This window comes from Meriones unguiculatus, chromosome 8, assembly GCF_030254825.1.
Source record: "Meriones unguiculatus strain TT.TT164.6M chromosome 8, Bangor_MerUng_6.1, whole genome shotgun sequence".
In the NCBI taxonomy this organism is placed as follows: domain Eukaryota; kingdom Metazoa; phylum Chordata; class Mammalia; order Rodentia; family Muridae; genus Meriones; species Meriones unguiculatus.
Window position 1 is genome coordinate 24,538,903 of NC_083356.1, and position 21,239 is coordinate 24,560,141.

General features: G+C 46.8%; 1 long non-coding RNA gene across 1 annotated transcript; it reads right to left on the minus strand.

Annotated features, from left to right (window-relative positions):
* Positions 1–14,686: 14,686 nt before the first annotated feature.
* On the minus strand, positions 14,687–18,473 carry LOC132656001 (uncharacterized). Its single transcript, XR_009593958.1, has 2 exons — positions 18,298–18,473; positions 14,687–14,865 (listed from the first exon to the last, which is right to left on the minus strand). It is a non-coding gene; the product is annotated as an uncharacterized LOC132656001 (long non-coding RNA).
* Positions 18,474–21,239: the final 2,766 nt, after the last annotated feature.

Here is a 21,239-nt window from a genome sequence, read left to right on the forward strand (position 1 = left end):
TTCAGGTGGCTTCAGCTTGTGTCGAGCTGACACAAAAGCAGCCAGCACAGATTTCTTCCGTTCCCTCCTATCTTCTGAGCATTACAAGCCTTAAGAGAAGCCTTCTCAATTTTTCTTTTTAAAATCCTTCTCAGTGCCAGGTGGTGGTGGCACGCGCCTTTAATCCCAGCACTTGGGAGGCAGAGGCAGGTGGATCTCTGAGTTGGAGGCCAACCTGGTCTTCAGAGTGAGTTCCAGGACAGCCAGGGCTATACAGAGAAACCTTGTCTTGAAAAACCAAACCAAACCAAAAAAAGAAAAAAAAAATCCCTCTCAACCTCACTTTTTGCTGTTCCATATGGTGTGCTCCAATGTATACTATACAGCTTTATGTCAAAAAACTCTCTTCTTGGTAAGAAGCCATGCTATCAACCAACTAAACTCATAACAGCAGGACGCCGTCATTCATATATAGATCTTGCAGATATGAGTTAGTACTGATAATGGGAAAGCATAAGGGACTAGAGGGATGGATCCATTTAGCAGAATGAATATAGATTGATCAAGGAAACTTGAGAAAGGACGTCTGAGAGGGGAAGAGATCCCAAGGGAGTTGTACTGCTCACAGTTCAGTGCTCTATTATTTGTGCTCCGTATTGTGGAAGGGAATCTGCACATGTACATTCTTAAATTGCCCAACACCGACATGCTGTGCCGCGTTGACCCTTAGCCCGGGTAATGCTGCAGGGAACACAAGGTTCAGCGGCCTTGGGGATATGCAAGCCCGACTGCACAGAAACAGACGGGAATGAGGAGCAAGGGCAGGGGGAAATAGGAGAGAGACCCTTAAAGGATGACTCCTCGAGACAAGGCTGAACCCTTGGACCTGAGGGAAAAGACTAACCTTTGGGCTCCTTGTCTTTGTTTCCTGAGATAATCTGCTGGCCAGAGGTGAGATATGTACCCTGTATCTCTAGGGTGTTGATCTGTTGCCTTCTCAGTGATAAAGTGCTGGCTAAAGAAGCGCTTCCTGGTTGTGCTCAATGGCAGGCAACACAGCCTTTGATCGGTGGTATTCGGTTTAAAGATCGGCTGCAAATGAGAGGAGGTAAAGTCGAGACAGCAGTCATGCACACAGGTCCAAAGGCTGACACAAGTACCTACTAAAACGGTAGCAGGTGCAAACCCAGAGATCCAGTTCCAAAAGGATGGTACTGCTCATAGTTTGAATCTAACTTTGTAGATCGTGTAAAGCAGATGAGCTATTAGCAGAATTATCAAGAATATGCACATAGCACTTAGCCTTGATCAAATGGCATCTTTTAGTCCTGCGGGTGGAATGAAAATGGAAACTAGATGATCATACCAGTGGAAAACAGTTCCAGTCATAACAGGAATAAATTGGCATAGTAATCTAAAGCCTTTTTATCCTGGCTATAAAAGGTGGAAATGAAAGGCCGGGCTGAGTCAAGGACACACAATAAGCATGGCTTTAAAATTATTTTTAGATGTATTTATTTTATTTGACATGCTTGAGTATCTGGCCTGGATATGTGGGCACCATGTGTGTGCCTGGTGCCCACAGAAACCAGAAGAGGACATCCGGTCTCTGAAACTGGTATTACAGAGAGTTGAAAGGCACTACATGGGTGCTGGAAACGGAACCTGGGTCCTTTGGAAAAGTAGCCAACCTTCTTGGGCGCTGAACGGTCTCCCCCGTCCCAAGAAATGACTTTCTTTGTTTGTTTCTGTTTTTTCGAGATAAGGCTTCTCTGTGTAGCCTTGGCTGTCCTGGAACTTACTCTGTGCACCAGATTGGCCCCGAGCTCAGAGATCCACTTGCCTCCTCCTCCCTGGGAAGTGTGCACCACCACTGCCCGGCCTGTCCCTTTTCTTTCTTTGAGCAGGGTCTCACTGTGCCACGGTGCCATGCGTCTCACAGGTAAGTTTGCAGCTTTGGTTCTTCTGATTTGACTTGAATACCACTGTCATCTCGATCTGTATTGATAAATCTTTCTATCAATCTGTGCTCTGTGGTTTCCTGCCTGGCTTGGAACTCACCATGTAGACCAGGCTGGCCTTGTAGGCTTGCCTTTTGATCTGCCTCCTGAGCACTCGGACGAAAGGCATGATACACCACACCCGGCCCCACTCCATGTATTTTAATTAACACCCATTTCACCAGTTGAAAAGGATTATCTTTTTCGATGCATTAGGCTATCTTTGTAACCCATATTCTTGGTAGCTTGTGACTTATTAATTACAGAGGCTTGAAGATGGGTCTTTGTCATATACAGACACAACTGAATATAGAAAAGGGTATCCAGGAGGCACCTAAGGGCTTAGACTGAGAGCTTACTGAGGGCTTCCAGAGGCTTTAGGGAGGACTGTTGGTAATTACAGGTAACAAAGGTGATGAACTTTCAAGATGGATGGCCTCGTCTTCCTCCTCCTGACCCAGACAAAAGCCTGACACCTTAAAACAAAGCCCTTGTGAGCTTTTTCTCCTACCTGTAGGAACTGCGGCTGATGAACTGGCTCAACAAGTTGAACGTCTGATTAGACAATGCTTTACACGACAGTTGTGGGCCAAAGAGCCATCCTGTCTTTCTTCAAACTGCCCAACCCCGAATTAAGGGAGGAAGACCCCTCAAAGACTTTTAAAAACCACAGCCCTCAGCTGGGTATGGGGGCACACACATTTCAACCCAGCTCTTGAGTTCAAGGCCAGCCTGGTCTACAAAGTGAATTTCATAACAGGGCTACAGAAAGAAACTCTGTCCCATTAAAAATAAATAAATAAATTAATAATAATAATAATAATAAACAGCCTCCAAGGAAAAGCTGGGCTGTGGCTTCCCAAGGTCCTCTCTCCTGTTTGCTTTCTCCACTGTCATGCTTGAAATGTCCCCTCTTTTCCTTTGAGCAGCCGAGAAAATGAATCTGATCAATATTCCTCACCTTCACACATCATCTCTTGCCTTTTATCTTTATACCTCGACCGCACTCGACTCCCGCAGCTCAGCTCTGCCCTGACAGCCTGCTGTTATGGCAGCCAGGAGCAGGAGGAGCTTAACCAGCAGACTTTGAACTGTGTTTCCTTGTGTTAACATTTCCCTCCATCGGCTGGCGTTCCAGAGTCATAATTTTTGTCCTCACTCTTGTCTACCACAACCCTCATCCCCAAACTCGCCGTCCCATGGGCTCAGGATGCATAGCCTTACCTAAGGAGTCTCCTGGGTCTTGAAATTGTCTCCTTTTTTGGCCGTGGGCTCAGTCATGTAGTTACTGCCTGCACCCTCCTCCTTTGTCCCCACACCTGCTGGAGCTGGGAAGTTGCCTTCTGGTTGATCATGAAAGCAGGCTCTAAGATGGTGTCATGCCTTCAATCCCAAACTGGGTTTGGAGTCCCTGGCAGGAAGCAAAGTATCAAATATTTGGGGGTCACAAAGGTTCGTGAGCCAGAGAGTCCATGACAGTGGCATACATTTTAGTCCACTCTTTCTGGAGCTACTACTTGCCAGGCCCAGGAAGCACTTGCCAGGACTAGGAAGTAGCTAAGATGCCTGGGAGCAATTGGAGTTCAATGTCAGGGACAAAAAGGATTCAGGGTGCACAAACATCAAGACTAACAGGAAGAGATAAGTGTTCCAAGACCAGGTTACCCATGTAGCAGATGGGAAATGTCGATGGCAGGTGAAGGGAGGCAATTGGATCCGATATACAGTAGGTCCTGTGAGGTCACCCCTGAACCAGAAAGACCTAGCTGGGTGCTACCAGGGACATATTGGAAAGTCTTAGGGCCCAGGTAGCCCTAGAAACTCCAGTTAACTAGGACAACTAGTTAACCCAAAGCATTCCAAACTGGTATACAATCTCGGCCAGCAGCCTGTCCCTGAGAATCTGCAGGAGCTGGAACACTGTGTATTTTTGGTGCCCTATGTTAAGATATACGTAAAGTCACTCAGCCAGACAGAGGTGCAGACGCTGGGAGGTCTCAAGACTCACAGCGCAAAGTGATGGACCTTGCGGGAAACTAAAAACCAGGCTTGGAGCTTGGGTGATATAAGCAGAAAGGCGACCCCGTGGTACAGACTTCCGGAGTGGGCAGAGGGTGTTTGCAGATAAAATTGGTACGGTGGAGAGAGACGAGTAGGAGGCTGGGATTTCCTAAGCTCCAGCTGACACACGGAGGGTAGGAAAGGGTGGTGGTGAGGGCGCTTGGCTCTGGGGAAAAGGTGCAACCTGTTCCGAGGCCCCCAGGCGGGCATGTCCAATACCCCTTCCCCCCCAGGAAGGCCTCGTACAGTTAGACAGGGCTTGGACCTGTGCTTTGGCCAAGAGCCACCTCCAAGACACAGCACAGCAGGAGCCAGCAGAGACCAGGATCTCCAGCAGCAGCTTGTGTCCCTGCCAAGACTCCTTGTGCCCCAGTGCTTGGCCCTGCTCTGGCTCTGGCTCCAGAGCCTGCCACCTCTTAAGTTTTCATCCCTGGGAGCTCCGCTCCCGCACAGAGAGGTTCTGACTCCTCTCTCATACTGTAGCATCTTTCCCCTCGGATCTGCTTGGCGAACACCGAATGTTTTGCCCCCAGATCTTGATGGGAAGACAGAGGTGGATGAGGCCCAGTGTCCAACTGTCAGGACCTTAGACCTCAGAGGCTACCACCCTTCTGGGTGCATCTGCGTTAGAGAACTCGCCTCTGAAAAGACTGCCACCGGCTTCAGTTTTGCGGGGCCTGCTCCGAAGACATCTGCTTGTGTGCCTTCCTTCCTAGAGGTAGGCATGTAGAAAGGGTCATGAGACCCCTCATCACAGTATCCAGCCGCCCCTCCCAACCATGTGTGTGCAATTCTGCCCTAATTGCATGTGGCCTTGGGGCGCCGGGGGAGGGGTTAGAGGATAGAGATACAGAAGGACTAGGAGAGGGTGCTCCATCTAGCCAGCTACGGCAAAGCTATCATCCCTATTGGATAAGGTTCTCCAGTGCAGACTTTTGGGTGGGAGCACCCACATTCCATTCCATGTAGTGACCCCCTTCACCCAATGCACTGTAAGGAAGCCCAATAAAACCACTGGTTCCCCCAGAGAGAGCTTCAGAGGACTGATACCTGGGTTTATCATTGGGACCTTAGGAGCAGGTTTGTGTGCCTGTGTGTGTGTGTGGGGGGTGTTAACATCTCCTCCTGGGAAAGAACTTTACAAACAGCCCTTCCAGAAGACTGCAGTCTTTCCCACCTGCCTCTCTCAGTGACCCTACTAGTCCTTACGCCTAGGGAAACTTACCTGGACCATCAACGCCTTCCTTTCCTGGTCTGTCCCTCCTATTGCAGAAGCCTCTTCTGGGCCTGACCCTGTCCTCTCTCTGCGTAGGACCAGGTTGCTCTCTCCTGCACCCACAATGGTCTCATCCACTGGATCTCCAGAGCTGAACTCACATACTTGGATTCGTACCTACCATTGTCAAACAAAGCCTCCTCTCTTTCTTGGTGTGCTGATTACTTGGGTTGGCCCGGCGGGTGAGCCTTGCCAGTTCTTGCTGGTAGAAAGCAGGCAAACAGATGCTCTTTGTGGACTTGTTTCTTACATTTCCCAGGTGACTTTTTAGCCCCCACTGGTGGTTGGGGGTTCCACGGCCACCCAGGATCCCTTAGTCCTGCCACAGAAGATGATGATTAGCTGGAGCTAATCATCATCTAGTTATTACGTAGTCTTCTTCCTCCTGTGCCCCTCCAGACAAGTCCACCCACAAAGGCCATCTCTACAACTCATTGTTCCTGGCTCCCTCCCCATTGGCATACCTCCTTCACTCCCCACATCTTCCACTGAGAGGCGGCAAAAAACAAAACAAAACAAAACAACAACAACAACAACAACAACAAACCAACTCTGACAGGGAACTGGAAGGAAAGGAGAGTAGCAGGGACTATCCCGGAGCTCCACAGAGCAGCCCCATCCCTGTGCAAACACATACACCTAAAAATAAATTAATCTTAAAATTAAAAAAAAGAACGGCCAATGATCAGAGAGACCACTATGCTGCCTTTATGCTATTTCTTTCTCTTATTTTTTTTAGATTTTTTTTAGATTCCACACACAAGGAATTTCAGAACTAGACGTTACAGTGAAGCAGAGTTGGAGATTCTAATAAAGATATTTAAGCATTAGGACAAGAGGGAAAGAGTGTGACTCAGCGAGAAAATGGAACAGATCCAAGAGCATGGAACTGGGCTTTTCTGAGGTGGGGTGTTGCAGAATGTGTGGGTACGGGCTCCTCAAGGCAGGCTACGGAGAATAACGCAGGCACAAGTGTGGGTGTGAGCTCTTTTTTTTAAATTATCATTCAAGGTTATTTTGATTTGCTCATGGTGAGATTTATAAGCAGTGTCTTTAAATGATTGTGTTTAAGAAAGATCACTGAGTACTTGGGAAAACTGACAGCTTGACATTTATTTAAAACTGTTTGGGTTTTGTGTCTGGGCTGTATCTGAATGTCAAACAAGAGTTATTGATTTAATAAATGGTGATCTGTTCTTCGTAATATTTTTTTAAGTTTTTCTTTTTATTACTTACTTTTATTTTGAGACCGGGTTTGTCCTGTTACTCTAACTGTCCTGGAACTCGCTATGTACACCAAGCTGGCCTTGAAATCACAGAGATATACCTACCTCTGCACCTTGAGTGCTTGGACTAAAGAACCACCAACCCAAGCAAATGGTGGAGTTACAAAGATACCTTGGTTGGGGCTGGAGAGATGACTCAGCAGTAAAAAGCACTGGCTGCCCTGACAGATGTCCTGAGTTCAATTCCCAGCAACCACAAGGTGGCCCACGGCCCAGGACCATGCATAATGTGATCTGATGCCCTTATCTGGCATGTAGCTAGAGCACTCATATACATAAAAATAAATAAATCTGAAATCAGAGGGGAAAAAAAGCCAGAGACTTGTCTAGCCAGTGATCATCACCCTTTGGTCTCCTTCACTTTCCTTTCCTATAAATTACTTTTTCTATTTTTTTACACATTTCCTTACTTATTATTTATTCAGCGTTCTGCCCTCCTGTGTGCCTGCACACCAGAAGAGGGCACCAGATCTCACTATAGATGGTTGTGAGCCACCATGTGGCTGCTGGGAATTGAACTCAGGACCTTTGGAAGAACAGACAATGTTCTGAATCTCTGAGCCATCTCTCCAGCCCCTAATTTTTCTATTTTAAGGGTTTATTTTATCTGTCTGTTTGTTTTATTTCATCTGTTTTGCATGCATGGATGTTGTGTGTACTCCATTTGTGCCTTATGTTCCAAGAGGCCAGAAGAGGGCAACAGATCCCTTGGGACTGCACTTATAGATGCTTGTGAGTCAGCATGTGCATGCTGGGACGCGAACCTGGGTCCTCTGTAAGAGCAGCGAGTGTTCCTAACCTCTCCAATGCCTCCTCCTCCTCCTCCTCCCCCTCTTCTTCTTTAAAAATAAACAAAAAAAGGTTTGAAGTATTACGTCACAGGCCTGCCACTTTAAGACACCTTTCACTCTGAGATATCAGATCTTCAGCCAGGAGAAATCAGGCCGCGTCGCCTTCTGCAATTTGTCCCTTGAGAAGAAAAACAGACAATCCCTTCTTTGGGCACACAGATCTGGCGGGGGGGGGGGGGGCGCAAAACAAGCCCTGGTGCCCTGCTATCTAAGGCCCCATCATGCTGTGGCGAGACTCTCCTAATTTGATGTATTCCGAAAGGTAACTGGTCTCATCTTCCTTCTCCATGATCTGCCAAACCTGCCTTCTCAGTATCTGTTACAACAAGCTCCTGAAGGGAGCATCAGAGAGTAAGACACAGCCAAGTATGAGTACTTCAAACAATTTTCTCTGTGTTAGCCGTACAGACTCTTTGGGTGGTTTTCCAATTCCATCCTTTCTTTTTTTTTTTTTTTTTTTTTTTTTATGGTTGAAATGAGTGAGGTCTAGAGGTGCCATGTTAGAATTCTAATTAGACAGTGAAAACAGAAGCCACTAGGGTTGCATGAAAGGGTTTCGGGTTTCGGGTGAAATGCTTACAGAATTGGAGGCTTATGTCGAGAGAAAGGCCTTCAGCAGTTGTTAACTATACTGGAATTTGGGCTTCTCTGCTGGCAAAGAAGCTTCTGTCAGGTGCCTACCTGAGGGGTTCCTTTCCTGTTCTCCTTTCCCCCCGAAATGTTCACTCTGTTTCTATCCTGCCTCAAAATGAGGAAAGAGAGAGAGAGAGAGAGAGAGAGAGAGAGAGAGAGATTTAGGGTATCTACTCTTGCTGAGGTTTAGGCTTCAAAGGATGATCAAGGGACCCAGACAGATGACGTTGCTCACTGCGAGGTCACCTGAGGGCAGGTCTACAGCCCAGCAGAAGAGAGAAATTATTTCAACTGTCAAATTTGGGGTTGTTTTCATGAAATGTACTAAAAAAATATTTCGATCTAACAAAAGATTAAGACAGTTCATAAAACCGTCTCTGAGAAAAATAGAAGAGGCTGGGCATGGTGGAGCACGCCTATAATCCCGGCACTCGGGGAGGCAGAGGCAGGTGGATCTCTGTGAGTTCCAGGCCAGCCTGGTCTACAAATCCTAGTCTAGGACAGCCAAGGATGCACAGAGAAACCCTGTCTTGAAAAACAAAACAAAACAAACAAGCAAACAAAAAAAAAAAAAAAGAGATAAAATAATTTGTCCTAGTTAGGGTTGCTATTGCTGGGATTAAACACCATGACCAAGGCAACTTGGGGAGGAGAGGGTTTATTTCAGTTTATGCTTCCAGGGAACAGTCCATCACTGAGGGAGGTCAGGGCAGGAAACTGGAGGCAGGAACCGATGCAGGGGCCACAGAGCAGTGCTCTCACTGGCTTGCCCAGCGTGCTTTCTTATAAAAGCCAGGACCACCAGCCCCAGGTGGCAGCACACAGATGGGCTGGGCCCTCATATATCAGTACCCAAATAAGAACATGCCCAATCCTACGGGCTTGCCCACAGTGCGGATCTTACTAAGGAAGGCGTTTTCTTAGTTGAGGCTCTTTCCTTTCAGGTGGCTTCAGCTTGTGTCGAGCTGACACAAAAGCAGCCAGCACAGATTTCTTCCGTTCCCTCCTATCTTCTGAGCATTACAAGCCTTAAGAGAAGCCTTCTCAATTTTTCTTTTTAAAATCCTTCTCAGTGCCAGGTGGTGGTGGCACGCGCCTTTAATCCCAGCACTTGGGAGGCAGAGGCAGGTGGATCTCTGAGTTGGAGGCCAACCTGGTCTTCAGAGTGAGTTCCAGGACAGCCAGGGCTATACAGAGAAACCTTGTCTTGAAAAACCAAACCAAACCAAAAAAAGAAAAAAAAAATCCCTCTCAACCTCACTTTTTGCTGTTCCATATGGTGTGCTCCAATGTATACTATACAGCTTTATGTCAAAAAACTCTCTTCTTGGTAAGAAGCCATGCTATCAACCAACTAAACTCATAACAGCAGGACGCCGTCATTCATATATAGATCTTGCAGATATGAGTTAGTACTGATAATGGGAAAGCATAAGGGACTAGAGGGATGGATCCATTTAGCAGAATGAATATAGATTGATCAAGGAAACTTGAGAAAGGACGTCTGAGAGGGGAAGAGATCCCAAGGGAGTTGTACTGCTCACAGTTCAGTGCTCTATTATTTGTGCTCCGTATTGTGGAAGGGAATCTGCACATGTACATTCTTAAATTGCCCAACACCGACATGCTGTGCCGCGTTGACCCTTAGCCCGGGTAATGCTGCAGGGAACACAAGGTTCAGCGGCCTTGGGGATATGCAAGCCCGACTGCACAGAAACAGACGGGAATGAGGAGCAAGGGCAGGGGGAAATAGGAGAGAGACCCTTAAAGGATGACTCCTCGAGACAAGGCTGAACCCTTGGACCTGAGGGAAAAGACTAACCTTTGGGCTCCTTGTCTTTGTTTCCTGAGATAATCTGCTGGCCAGAGGTGAGATATGTACCCTGTATCTCTAGGGTGTTGATCTGTTGCCTTCTCAGTGATAAAGTGCTGGCTAAAGAAGCGCTTCCTGGTTGTGCTCAATGGCAGGCAACACAGCCTTTGATCGGTGGTATTCGGTTTAAAGATCGGCTGCAAATGAGAGGAGGTAAAGTCGAGACAGCAGTCATGCACACAGGTCCAAAGGCTGACACAAGTACCTACTAAAACGGTAGCAGGTGCAAACCCAGAGATCCAGTTCCAAAAGGATGGTACTGCTCATAGTTTGAATCTAACTTTGTAGATCGTGTAAAGCAGATGAGCTATTAGCAGAATTATCAAGAATATGCACATAGCACTTAGCCTTGATCAAATGGCATCTTTTAGTCCTGCGGGTGGAATGAAAATGGAAACTAGATGATCATACCAGTGGAAAACAGTTCCAGTCATAACAGGAATAAATTGGCATAGTAATCTAAAGCCTTTTTATCCTGGCTATAAAAGGTGGAAATGAAAGGCCGGGCTGAGTCAAGGACACACAATAAGCATGGCTTTAAAATTATTTTTAGATGTATTTATTTTATTTGACATGCTTGAGTATCTGGCCTGGATATGTGGGCACCATGTGTGTGCCTGGTGCCCACAGAAACCAGAAGAGGACATCCGGTCTCTGAAACTGGTATTACAGAGAGTTGAAAGGCACTACATGGGTGCTGGAAACGGAACCTGGGTCCTTTGGAAAAGTAGCCAACCTTCTTGGGCGCTGAACGGTCTCCCCCGTCCCAAGAAATGACTTTCTTTGTTTGTTTCTGTTTTTTCGAGATAAGGCTTCTCTGTGTAGCCTTGGCTGTCCTGGAACTTACTCTGTGCACCAGATTGGCCCCGAGCTCAGAGATCCACTTGCCTCCTCCTCCCTGGGAAGTGTGCACCACCACTGCCCGGCCTGTCCCTTTTCTTTCTTTGAGCAGGGTCTCACTGTGCCACGGTGCCATGCGTCTCACAGGTAAGTTTGCAGCTTTGGTTCTTCTGATTTGACTTGAATACCACTGTCATCTCGATCTGTATTGATAAATCTTTCTATCAATCTGTGCTCTGTGGTTTCCTGCCTGGCTTGGAACTCACCATGTAGACCAGGCTGGCCTTGTAGGCTTGCCTTTTGATCTGCCTCCTGAGCACTCGGACGAAAGGCATGATACACCACACCCGGCCCCACTCCATGTATTTTAATTAACACCCATTTCACCAGTTGAAAAGGATTATCTTTTTCGATGCATTAGGCTATCTTTGTAACCCATATTCTTGGTAGCTTGTGACTTATTAATTACAGAGGCTTGAAGATGGGTCTTTGTCATATACAGACACAACTGAATATAGAAAAGGGTATCCAGGAGGCACCTAAGGGCTTAGACTGAGAGCTTACTGAGGGCTTCCAGAGGCTTTAGGGAGGACTGTTGGTAATTACAGGTAACAAAGGTGATGAACTTTCAAGATGGATGGCCTCGTCTTCCTCCTCCTGACCCAGACAAAAGCCTGACACCTTAAAACAAAGCCCTTGTGAGCTTTTTCTCCTACCTGTAGGAACTGCGGCTGATGAACTGGCTCAACAAGTTGAACGTCTGATTAGACAATGCTTTACACGACAGTTGTGGGCCAAAGAGCCATCCTGTCTTTCTTCAAACTGCCCAACCCCGAATTAAGGGAGGAAGACCCCTCAAAGACTTTTAAAAACCACAGCCCTCAGCTGGGTATGGGGGCACACACATTTCAACCCAGCTCTTGAGTTCAAGGCCAGCCTGGTCTACAAAGTGAATTTCATAACAGGGCTACAGAAAGAAACTCTGTCCCATTAAAAATAAATAAATAAATTAATAATAATAATAATAATAAACAGCCTCCAAGGAAAAGCTGGGCTGTGGCTTCCCAAGGTCCTCTCTCCTGTTTGCTTTCTCCACTGTCATGCTTGAAATGTCCCCTCTTTTCCTTTGAGCAGCCGAGAAAATGAATCTGATCAATATTCCTCACCTTCACACATCATCTCTTGCCTTTTATCTTTATACCTCGACCGCACTCGACTCCCGCAGCTCAGCTCTGCCCTGACAGCCTGCTGTTATGGCAGCCAGGAGCAGGAGGAGCTTAACCAGCAGACTTTGAACTGTGTTTCCTTGTGTTAACATTTCCCTCCATCGGCTGGCGTTCCAGAGTCATAATTTTTGTCCTCACTCTTGTCTACCACAACCCTCATCCCCAAACTCGCCGTCCCATGGGCTCAGGATGCATAGCCTTACCTAAGGAGTCTCCTGGGTCTTGAAATTGTCTCCTTTTTTGGCCGTGGGCTCAGTCATGTAGTTACTGCCTGTAACTCTCCAGCCCTAAGAACACCTAGACAAGCAACTGCCAGCCACAGCACAGAGTTGGCTTAGTGTCTCCGGCTCATCTGACTGATTCTCAACAGATCTCAGTACACCTCACACTGAAAAGAGACCATAATGATTTCAAGAGTTATATAGGGCCCCGTGCCATTGATGGGGAACCAGAGGTCAACTGGTGCCTAGGGCTTCCTCATTCCAGGGATACCATTTGGGAGTCTGGCTTCTGGGGGCAAACTTTGATTCTTGGGGCTATAAGCCCTCCAGTTTCCTGTCTTGTCACACCGAGGGCAAGGGTTAATATTTGGGAGGGTGTTAATATTTGGGCAATTTTTTTTTCTAATGAGTAGTTTATAGACAGATAAAGCGTTTATTTGTTATTCTGTTTCCTTTGGGAGTGAAGTGAGATTCGAAACCATCCCTTCAGGCTGCAAGAACTTTTGTTAGTTTCCTAACAAAACTCAGAGGTTACATTACCTATTAGGTTTCTGCAGGCCTTTTGATTTCTTTCTCTGCTAACTTTAGCCTCCTTTGGTGTGATGTTCCTTTTCAAGAGTCCTATCATAGACAACCACCGGAGTTTGCTACACTCTGAGTAGGCCATCAAGGCTTGTGATGCAGCAGTCTGCACATTGTTAAGACAAGGAGTTGGGGAAGAAGCAGAAGCTGTGAGTCAGGCTGCCTCGGGCCACAGGTTGGATTGAGAATGAAACTACAGAACTGAGTTCAGGTGCAGAGGCCAAAGGGCAGGGCCAAGGCCAGGTGAACAGGTGTTTTGTGTTTGTTTGAGACAGGGTTTCTCTGTGTAGCACCGGCTGTCATGGACACACTCTGTAGACCAGGCTGGCCTCAAACTCGCAGAGATCCAGCTGCCTCTGCCTCCTGAGTGCTGGGATTAAAGATGTGTTCCACTGCTGCCCAGTCAGGTGAACAGTTAGCTAGACAGATGGATGGCATGTCTGAAAAGGCTAACAGGAGGATGGGTAGACAGCAGGTCCAGCAGGCCGCTGCCTATAGCAGGGACTGGGGTAACCTGAAGGCCCTGAGAGAGTCAGAGTGTTGGTCTCTTTTTGCACACAACAGGTAGTCAAGTGAAAGGTCAGTAGAGGCTGTGACCATTACGTATAAAGACAAGACAGCTGTAAGGTCTGGTTGAGGGGAAGGTTTTTATTGTAGCCTTGAGGGAGAGCACAGCCAGAGGCATCTGGAAGAGTCCAGAGCAGGAGAGAAAATTGTGGACTAAAGGTGACATGACAAGCTGACTCAACGAGGCCAGGGGGGTTGGAGAAGAAGAGGTGAAGAGGTGAAGAGAGAGAGAGAGAGAGAGAGAGAGAGAGAGAGAGAGAGAGAGGGAAACGAGGGGGGGGGCCAAGAGCGCACATAGCTGAAATGCTTGGGTTATAGAGGAATGAGAAGCTGACGGAAGGAAGGCCCTTGGGCTGAAGAGGTTTAGGGTAGGGAGCAGGTGAGAAGAGCTGAGAGGGGACACAGGTACCCAGGTGCTGAGTGAGCCTGGACATAGCATGCACATTGGTGTTACAGGCACACAGACAGCCATTTTCTCTGAGCTATTTTAGACTTGGCATATGACAGCACCAGGTGGCCACCTCTTTACTGTGTCTAGCTGAAAGAATGGCACTCTTCTGTGTGGCATTAAGCTCTTGAGCCTGGTTCCCTGATATGATTTTGTTATACCCATGTAAACCTATAGTCTCAATTTGCCCTCAGTAAACTTATAGAATGGTATTGTACTCTTTCTTTTTCCTTTTTTTTTTTTTTTTTTTTTTGTTTTGTTTTGTTTTTCGAGACAGGGTTTCTCTGTGTAACAGAGCCCTGGCTGTTCTGGACTTTGTAGGCCTTGAACTCACAGAGATCCACCTGCCTCTGTCTGTATGTGCTGGGGTTAAAGGCATGTGCCACCACATCCAGTTTATTCTGGGCATAAGCTGTGATGCAAGGATGGTACAGATGGCGCCATTCATACGTCCACCAAGATTCAGAGTCATACTCCACCTTCAAAATGGAGTCAAATGGTAAAATGGAATCTTTGAAAGCAAGGCCCAGTCTGAGAAAAAAAAAAAAAATCAGTGCTTTACAAAATATGGAGTAACTTAGGGCAAGGTGCAATGACCACATGTACCAGAGGATGAATGACCTCAGGGAACTCTCTAAGTTCTTTCCAGGACCTTGAATGAAATAAATCTTCAAAAACACACGTGTACAGCTGAAGTCTAGGATGACCTCCTTAAACCTAATGGAAGGAATATATGATCTTAGGGATGCACAGAGGAAGGGGAGAACTGACCTCAAACTTATACATCAAGCTGTGGTACACACACACACACACACACACACACACATACACACACGCAAGACAAAGTTTTAAAAATTTATTTATTTTTATGTACATGTGGTGTTTGTGTGAGAAGGTCAGATCCACTAGAAGCTGAGTTATAGAACAGAGAGTTGTGAGCTTGCCATGTGGGTGCCGGGATTGACCCAGGGTTCTCTGGAAGAACAGCCAATGCTCTGAACTGCTGAGCTGTCTCTCCAGCCCTGAAAGATAAAGTTTTAATTGGATTTATTTAAATGGAAAAAAAATTTGAGGTGTATGTATGTGTGACTGTATGACCTGTGTGGGCAGGTGCCTGTGGAGGCCAGAAAAGGCTGTTAGAGCCCCTGGAGATGGAGTTGTATTGTAAGCCACCCAACACATGGGTGCTTGGAACCAAGCTTGGGTCCTCTGGAGAAGCAAGAGGTTCTTGCTTCTGTCTGCACCAGATCTCACTATAGATGGTTGGGAGCCACCATGTGGGTGCTGGGAATTGAACTCAGGACCTCTGGAGGAGCAGCCAGTGCTCCTAACCTCTGAGCCATCTCTCCAGCCCCCAAGAAGTGCTCTGAATGCTGATCCATCTCTCAGGCCCCCATAAAATATTTTTTAAGAAATATAAAATATTATCTGGGTATAGTGGCACACACCTTTGATCCCAGCGCTGGGGAGGCAGAGGCAAATGGATCTCTGAGTTTGAGGCCAGCCTGGACTACAGAGCAACTTTGAAGACAGCCAGGGCTACACAAAGAAATCATGTCTTGAAAAACTAAACCAAACCAAACCAAAAACTAAAAACAAAAACAAAAATGTAAGCATATCTACCACTGTTTTGAAAAAGACTCGCCAGTTTTGCTTAGTGTGTATTTAACAGGAGATAAATGCAAGTGGAGCTTGAACAAACAATCTGAAGCATATAGTCCCCTAAATAAGAAAATAAGATAGATTCTGGGGGGGTCTAGAGAGGTGGCTCAGAGGTTAAGAGCACTGTCTGCTCTTTCGGAGGTCCTGAGTTCAACTCCCAGCAACAGCGTGGTGGCTCAAGACCATCTATACTGGGATCTGATGCCCTCTTCTGGCCTGCAGGTGTACATGCAGGTAGAACACTCATATACATAAAATAGATACATTAAAAAAAAAGGAAGATTCTGTAGCCACATGCTTGCAAACACTGAGAGATGTTTGTAAACAAGTGAAGCAGAAGATTTCATAGCCTTAACCTAAGAGTGGAGAGTCCACACCTTATTGTCAGATCTCAGACTTGGGACAAACGGCATGTATGATATGAAGGAAATCAATGGCAACCACGTGGAAACACCAGAAGAGGTTACTGAAGTCTTTCTCTGGTCTCCACTGGCTCACCCTCCTTGTGAGCTTTGTGAAAAGAATTCCCATGAGACACACGGAGGACGGAATAGAGGATGAACAAAGTTTATTACAGAGTAAAATGGGGCCTCCTCAGGGGATAAGAGTGAATATAGCCAAGGCACCACTGTAGAGAAACACCCTCTCACAGGGTGAAATTGGATCATGGCCAAAGGCACCACTGTGGGAAAGAAAACTACCCTCACAGGGTGAGAATGGACAGGAGCCAGAGAGACCATTGCACCCACAGATATATTTAGATAGTTTTTATGCTACTTAAAGTCTGCAGAACTTTCACATGGAGTATTTTCTACCCAGGTGATTGACAGGCCCTTTCGGATTAGCTGTTAATGATCAGAGAGGACCGTGTCCTCCTCAGTGAGTTTCAAAGCCTGCTGGTACCCAAAGGCCCACCTGTTGCCATACTGTGTTCTAGACAAACAGCACATGTGATGGACTGACTGTGTTCCCGCAGTGACTTTGTGGTGCCCTCTCATGCCCCAGGTGTCCTTTTCTAGTAGCGCCAAAGAAAATCTCCCCCAGGGATCTGGCAAGATGGCTCAGTGGGTAAAGATGCTTGCCACCAAGCCTAAGGACCCGAGTTTAATTCCTGGGACCTGCATGGTAGAAGGAGAGCACAGACTCCTGTACTCCTTCACATGTACACCATGACATGGGAGCGGGGCCCTCCCCCACACAAATCCACCCCCATCTTCCACACCCCCGACACTGTCCCAAGAGAACTACAAACCTGTTTCACTTGAGCCAGAGACACACAACTCTCTCTGCCTCCGCAGGACCACCTCCTACCCAAAAGCCTACATGGTGGTTTAGGGGCTCTAGTTCCAGGATGTCTGTCAATCCCTTTATGGCTTCTGTGGGCACCAGGCACTCACACAGGACACGTATATACATGAAGGCCATATGCACAAAATGTACCCATATACACAGAATAAAAATTAACAGACCCTTAAAAAAATTCAAACCAAAGCTGGGTGGCCTGGGCAGGGATGCACACCTTTAATCCCAGCACTCAGGAGGCAGAGGCAGGTGGATCTCTGGGGGTTTGAGGCTAGCCTGGTCTACAGAGTGAATTCCAGAATGGCCAAACAAAACTAATAAACTAAAAGCTAGACCAGGCCAGGTGTAGTGATGCAAATCTTTCAATCCCAGCATACAAGAGGCAGAGGCAGGTGGATCTCTGTGAGTTCCCAGCCAGCTAGAGCTACATAATGAGACCATATTTCAAACAAACAAACAAACAACTAGATAAAGAATCCTAGCATCCCTTCCATAGTTCATTAACATAGCTTTAGAGGACTTTTGTTTTGTTTTCTCTGTATAGCCCTGGCTGTCCTGGTGCCTCTGCCTCCCGAGTGCTGCGATTAAAGGCGTGCACCACCAACGTCCAGAGATTTCCAGATTTGCTTTTAATAACTAAGCACAGACCGTGAAAGCCAGAAGACAACCTGGACAAGTAAAGAAATAAGCAATGGATTCAGTGTCAAGCTCTCTGCTCTGTCTCAGGAAATTCTAGATCGCCATCTAGTGGCAATCCAGTTCAGCCTGCAGGCACTAAGCCAGCCGTGGGTCAAAGTATTCTTTCCTGTTTTTCTGTGGTCAGCTGATAGTTCTGCTGAGAGAGAACTATCTTCTGGGGCCAAGTCCAATCACCAAAGTGCGAAACCCTTGGAAGCAGTAATGTCCTTTCTCTCTTGGGAGGGAAGGCCAGCTCATTATCACCTCACACAGAGTGAACCTGAAAAAGGGGAACCTGACTGTTCCCCGACCATAGGAGCCCAGTGAAGAAGGAAGTGCCCTCCCCTCCTGAGTACTGATAAGCTCTGGGGTTGTGAGAGCTTGTCTATATTCTTCCTAGATGTTGCAAAAGCCAGAGTTACATTCTTTTCTCTAAGGTTTATTTCTGTTATTTAAAAAAAATCACCTATATGTGTGTGTGGCCTGCATGTCAGTATGTGGTGAGTACAAGTGCCCACAGAGGCCAGAGGCTTGAAACTGAAGTTATTTAGAGGTGATTGTAGGCTACCTGGTTTGGGCGAGAATCACACTTGAGTCCTCTGCTGAGCCGTTTCTCCAGATCCGAAATTATATTCCTTATTAAGACAAGAGTGAGGTTGGTTTTGCTTTTTGTTTTTCTGCCATGACCACCTTCTCCTGTCAACTTTCCAGTCCTCAGTCCTCCTCACTGGCACCATCCAGTGCACCACTATACCTAGCTTCTATCATCCCTTAAAATGTTCCTCCAGGAGTTGCCTTCTCCAAGTACTCACCTTTTTCCCCATCTGTAGCCTATAAAATCTACTTCGGATCTAAACGCTGGGCTGGAAAACTCGCCCAGTGGTTACGACTGCTTTCCTCTTCCGGAGAACCAGAGTTTGATCTTCAGCAGCCATGCCAGGTGGTTCACAACAGGCTGTAAACCCAACTCCACGGGATCCCACACCGTTTTCCGATCTCCATAGGCAGCTGCACTCACAAAGACACGTGAGAATAAAGTAAATACTAAACCCCTTCAAAAGCTGGCTTTATGTGGATATACAGTTTTCCTCCAAAGGCCCAAATCTCCCTGCAAAAGTTTCACTTCCTGGAACTTATACAACCGCAGGCACAGGGAGACTTTCTGATCATTGCAAGGGTCTCATTTGAACCAACTGTGGATCTCTACGCCACAAACTTCCTCAGGACCTTCTTGAGCATAGCAGGATTTTGCAGACTCAGGTTTCCTAGCTTGGAATAATAACTAAACAAGGCCTTGAATGGACCAGGGGGAAAGCCGATAGATCAGAGACACCTGCATCTGTCCGAGCTTAATTACCTCTCCCTAATCTTACTAAACCTTTCTCTCTTTTTTTTTTTTTTTTAAGGTTCATTTATTCATTGCTTATACAGCATTCTGCCTGCATGTGTGCCTGCAGGCCAGAAGGGGACACCAGATCTCACTATAAATGGTTATGAGGCACCATGGGGTTACCGGGAATTGAACTCAGGACCTTTTGAAGAACAGCCGGTGTTCTTAACCTCTGAACCCTCTCTCCAGCCTCTTAACCTTTCTCTTTCTATGCACATGAGCAAAGGGAAAAGCAGTGCTTTACCTCAAATGCTGGAGCTCTCTCAGTGCCCGTCACCTGCCTTGTCCTGACATTAGATCTGGTGACACAGTTTGCTCAGTCTTGCTTTATGACTCTGGCAGCTGTAGCTTTCTTGGATGGGACAGATTAACCCTGGGACAGAGTCTCAAAGTGATGGACTCCCACTGCACCTTAGAGAGCAGGGGTAGGTGCAGCTCTTCTCTTACAAACCCCAGAGTTCACCAGGTGGTGGCGCACACGACTGTAGTCCCAGCAGAAGCAGGTAGATCTCTGAGTTTCTGTGTTCAAGGCCAGCCTGGTCTACAGAGTGCATTCCAGGACAGTCAGGCCTACACAGAGAAACCCTTTCTTGAAAGACCAAAAAAACAGAGGGCTGGAGAAATGGCTTAGAGGCTAAGAGCACTGGCTATTCTTTCAAAAGTCATGAGTTCAATTCCCAGCAACCACATGGTGGTTCATAACCATCAATAATGAGATCTGGTGCCCTTTTCTGGCCTGCAGGCACACATGCAGGCAGAATACACAAATATATAACTCTTTTGAAAGAAATAAAGAAAGAAAGAAAAAGAAAGAAAGAAAGAAAGAAAGAAAGAAAGAAAGGAAGAAAGGAAGGAAGAAAGAAAGGAAGGAAAGAAAAGAAAGAAAAAACAAAACAAAACAAAACAGCCCCAACCCACAGAGCTTGCTTTAATCCTCACCAAACTTAAATCCTGCTGTCTTTATTGCCTGATCCTAACCCTAATCCACAGCTTTTGTGTGTAGGGACTGACGCTCACCCGCACTGATAGATTCGGCCCTATGAAATGGCTACTTCATTCACAGATAGAAATGGTGTATGGAGGTAGGGCATAGAATTACAGAGAACACAGCAGTGAGTTTCACAAAGGTGGTAGAATTTGGGTCCTTTGTGGGTAATTCTACATCAGCCCCCAGAAAAGAAGTAATTGCCCTCACTAGGGATCTCCAGGGGGGAGCACAAATGAAACATTTAGGAGTGCTTCAGTCCCTGCTTTCTAAGGGGTTCCCCACGGCCCACAGTACCTCCTCAAAGATGCCCCTGAGAGTCTGACCCTACTAGATGCCATCTGGCTTCCAACCCAGGTAGCTCTTACACACTGGAAAGCCACCAAAAAGGCTATTCTGACGCTTCTCAGTGGAGCAACTGAGTTAAGCAGCAGGCTGAACAGGAAGCTTGAGTCTCACTCCAGGCTGCTTTAGTCTCCAATCCCTCACCCACAGTACGCCCTCAGGGACCTCCTTGCCCTTTAGATCAGGCACCCCAGAGGGATCGATACACAAAGCTCGGAGAACACGCAGCTGCCTGCATCTTCCCAATGGGAGATCCTTAACAATTTTCACCAGGCCATGAATTTGGGGACAAGGGCCCTCCAACTTCGACTGAGTCCCTCCCCCCACCTCTCTCTCTCTCTCTCTTTCTGTTTTTGAGATAGGGTTTCTCTATCTCTTTTGAGATAGGGTTTCTCTACCAGGATGGCCTCGAACTCACCTATCTGACTGCTTCTGCCTCCCAAGTGCTGTGATTAAAGATGTGTGCCACTCCTACCGGGCTAGTTTTTTTTTTTTTTTTTTAATTCAGTCTGTGTATGTGTGATGCAAGTCATGAGACTTGGTTCCTTCCTTATCCACGTGGAACCTAGGGACTCAAATAGGTCATCAGGCTGGTGTGACAAAGTGCCTTTACTCAGTGAACCATCTTGCTAGCCCTTTCTTCCTCTTCCTCCTCCTCCTCCTCCTTCTCCTCCTCCTCCTCTTCCTCCTCCTCCTCCTCCTTCTCTTCTTCTTCTTCTTCTTCTCTCCTCCTCCTCCTCCTCCTCTTAATATGTATGTGTTCAGGGCTGGAGAGATGGCTCTGAGGTTAAGAATGCTGACTGTTCTTCCAAAGGTCCTGAGTTCAATTCCCAGCAACCATATGGTAGCCCATAAGCATGTATAGTGAGATCTGGGGCCCTTTTCTGGTGCGCAGGCAGAATGCTGTGTGAATAATAAATAAATGATATATTTTTTAAAAGTTTGTGTTTTTTGTGTGTATGAGTGTTTTGCCTGCACGTATGTGTGTGTATTATGTGCATGCCTGGTGCCTACGGAAGTCAGAAGTGGAGGGT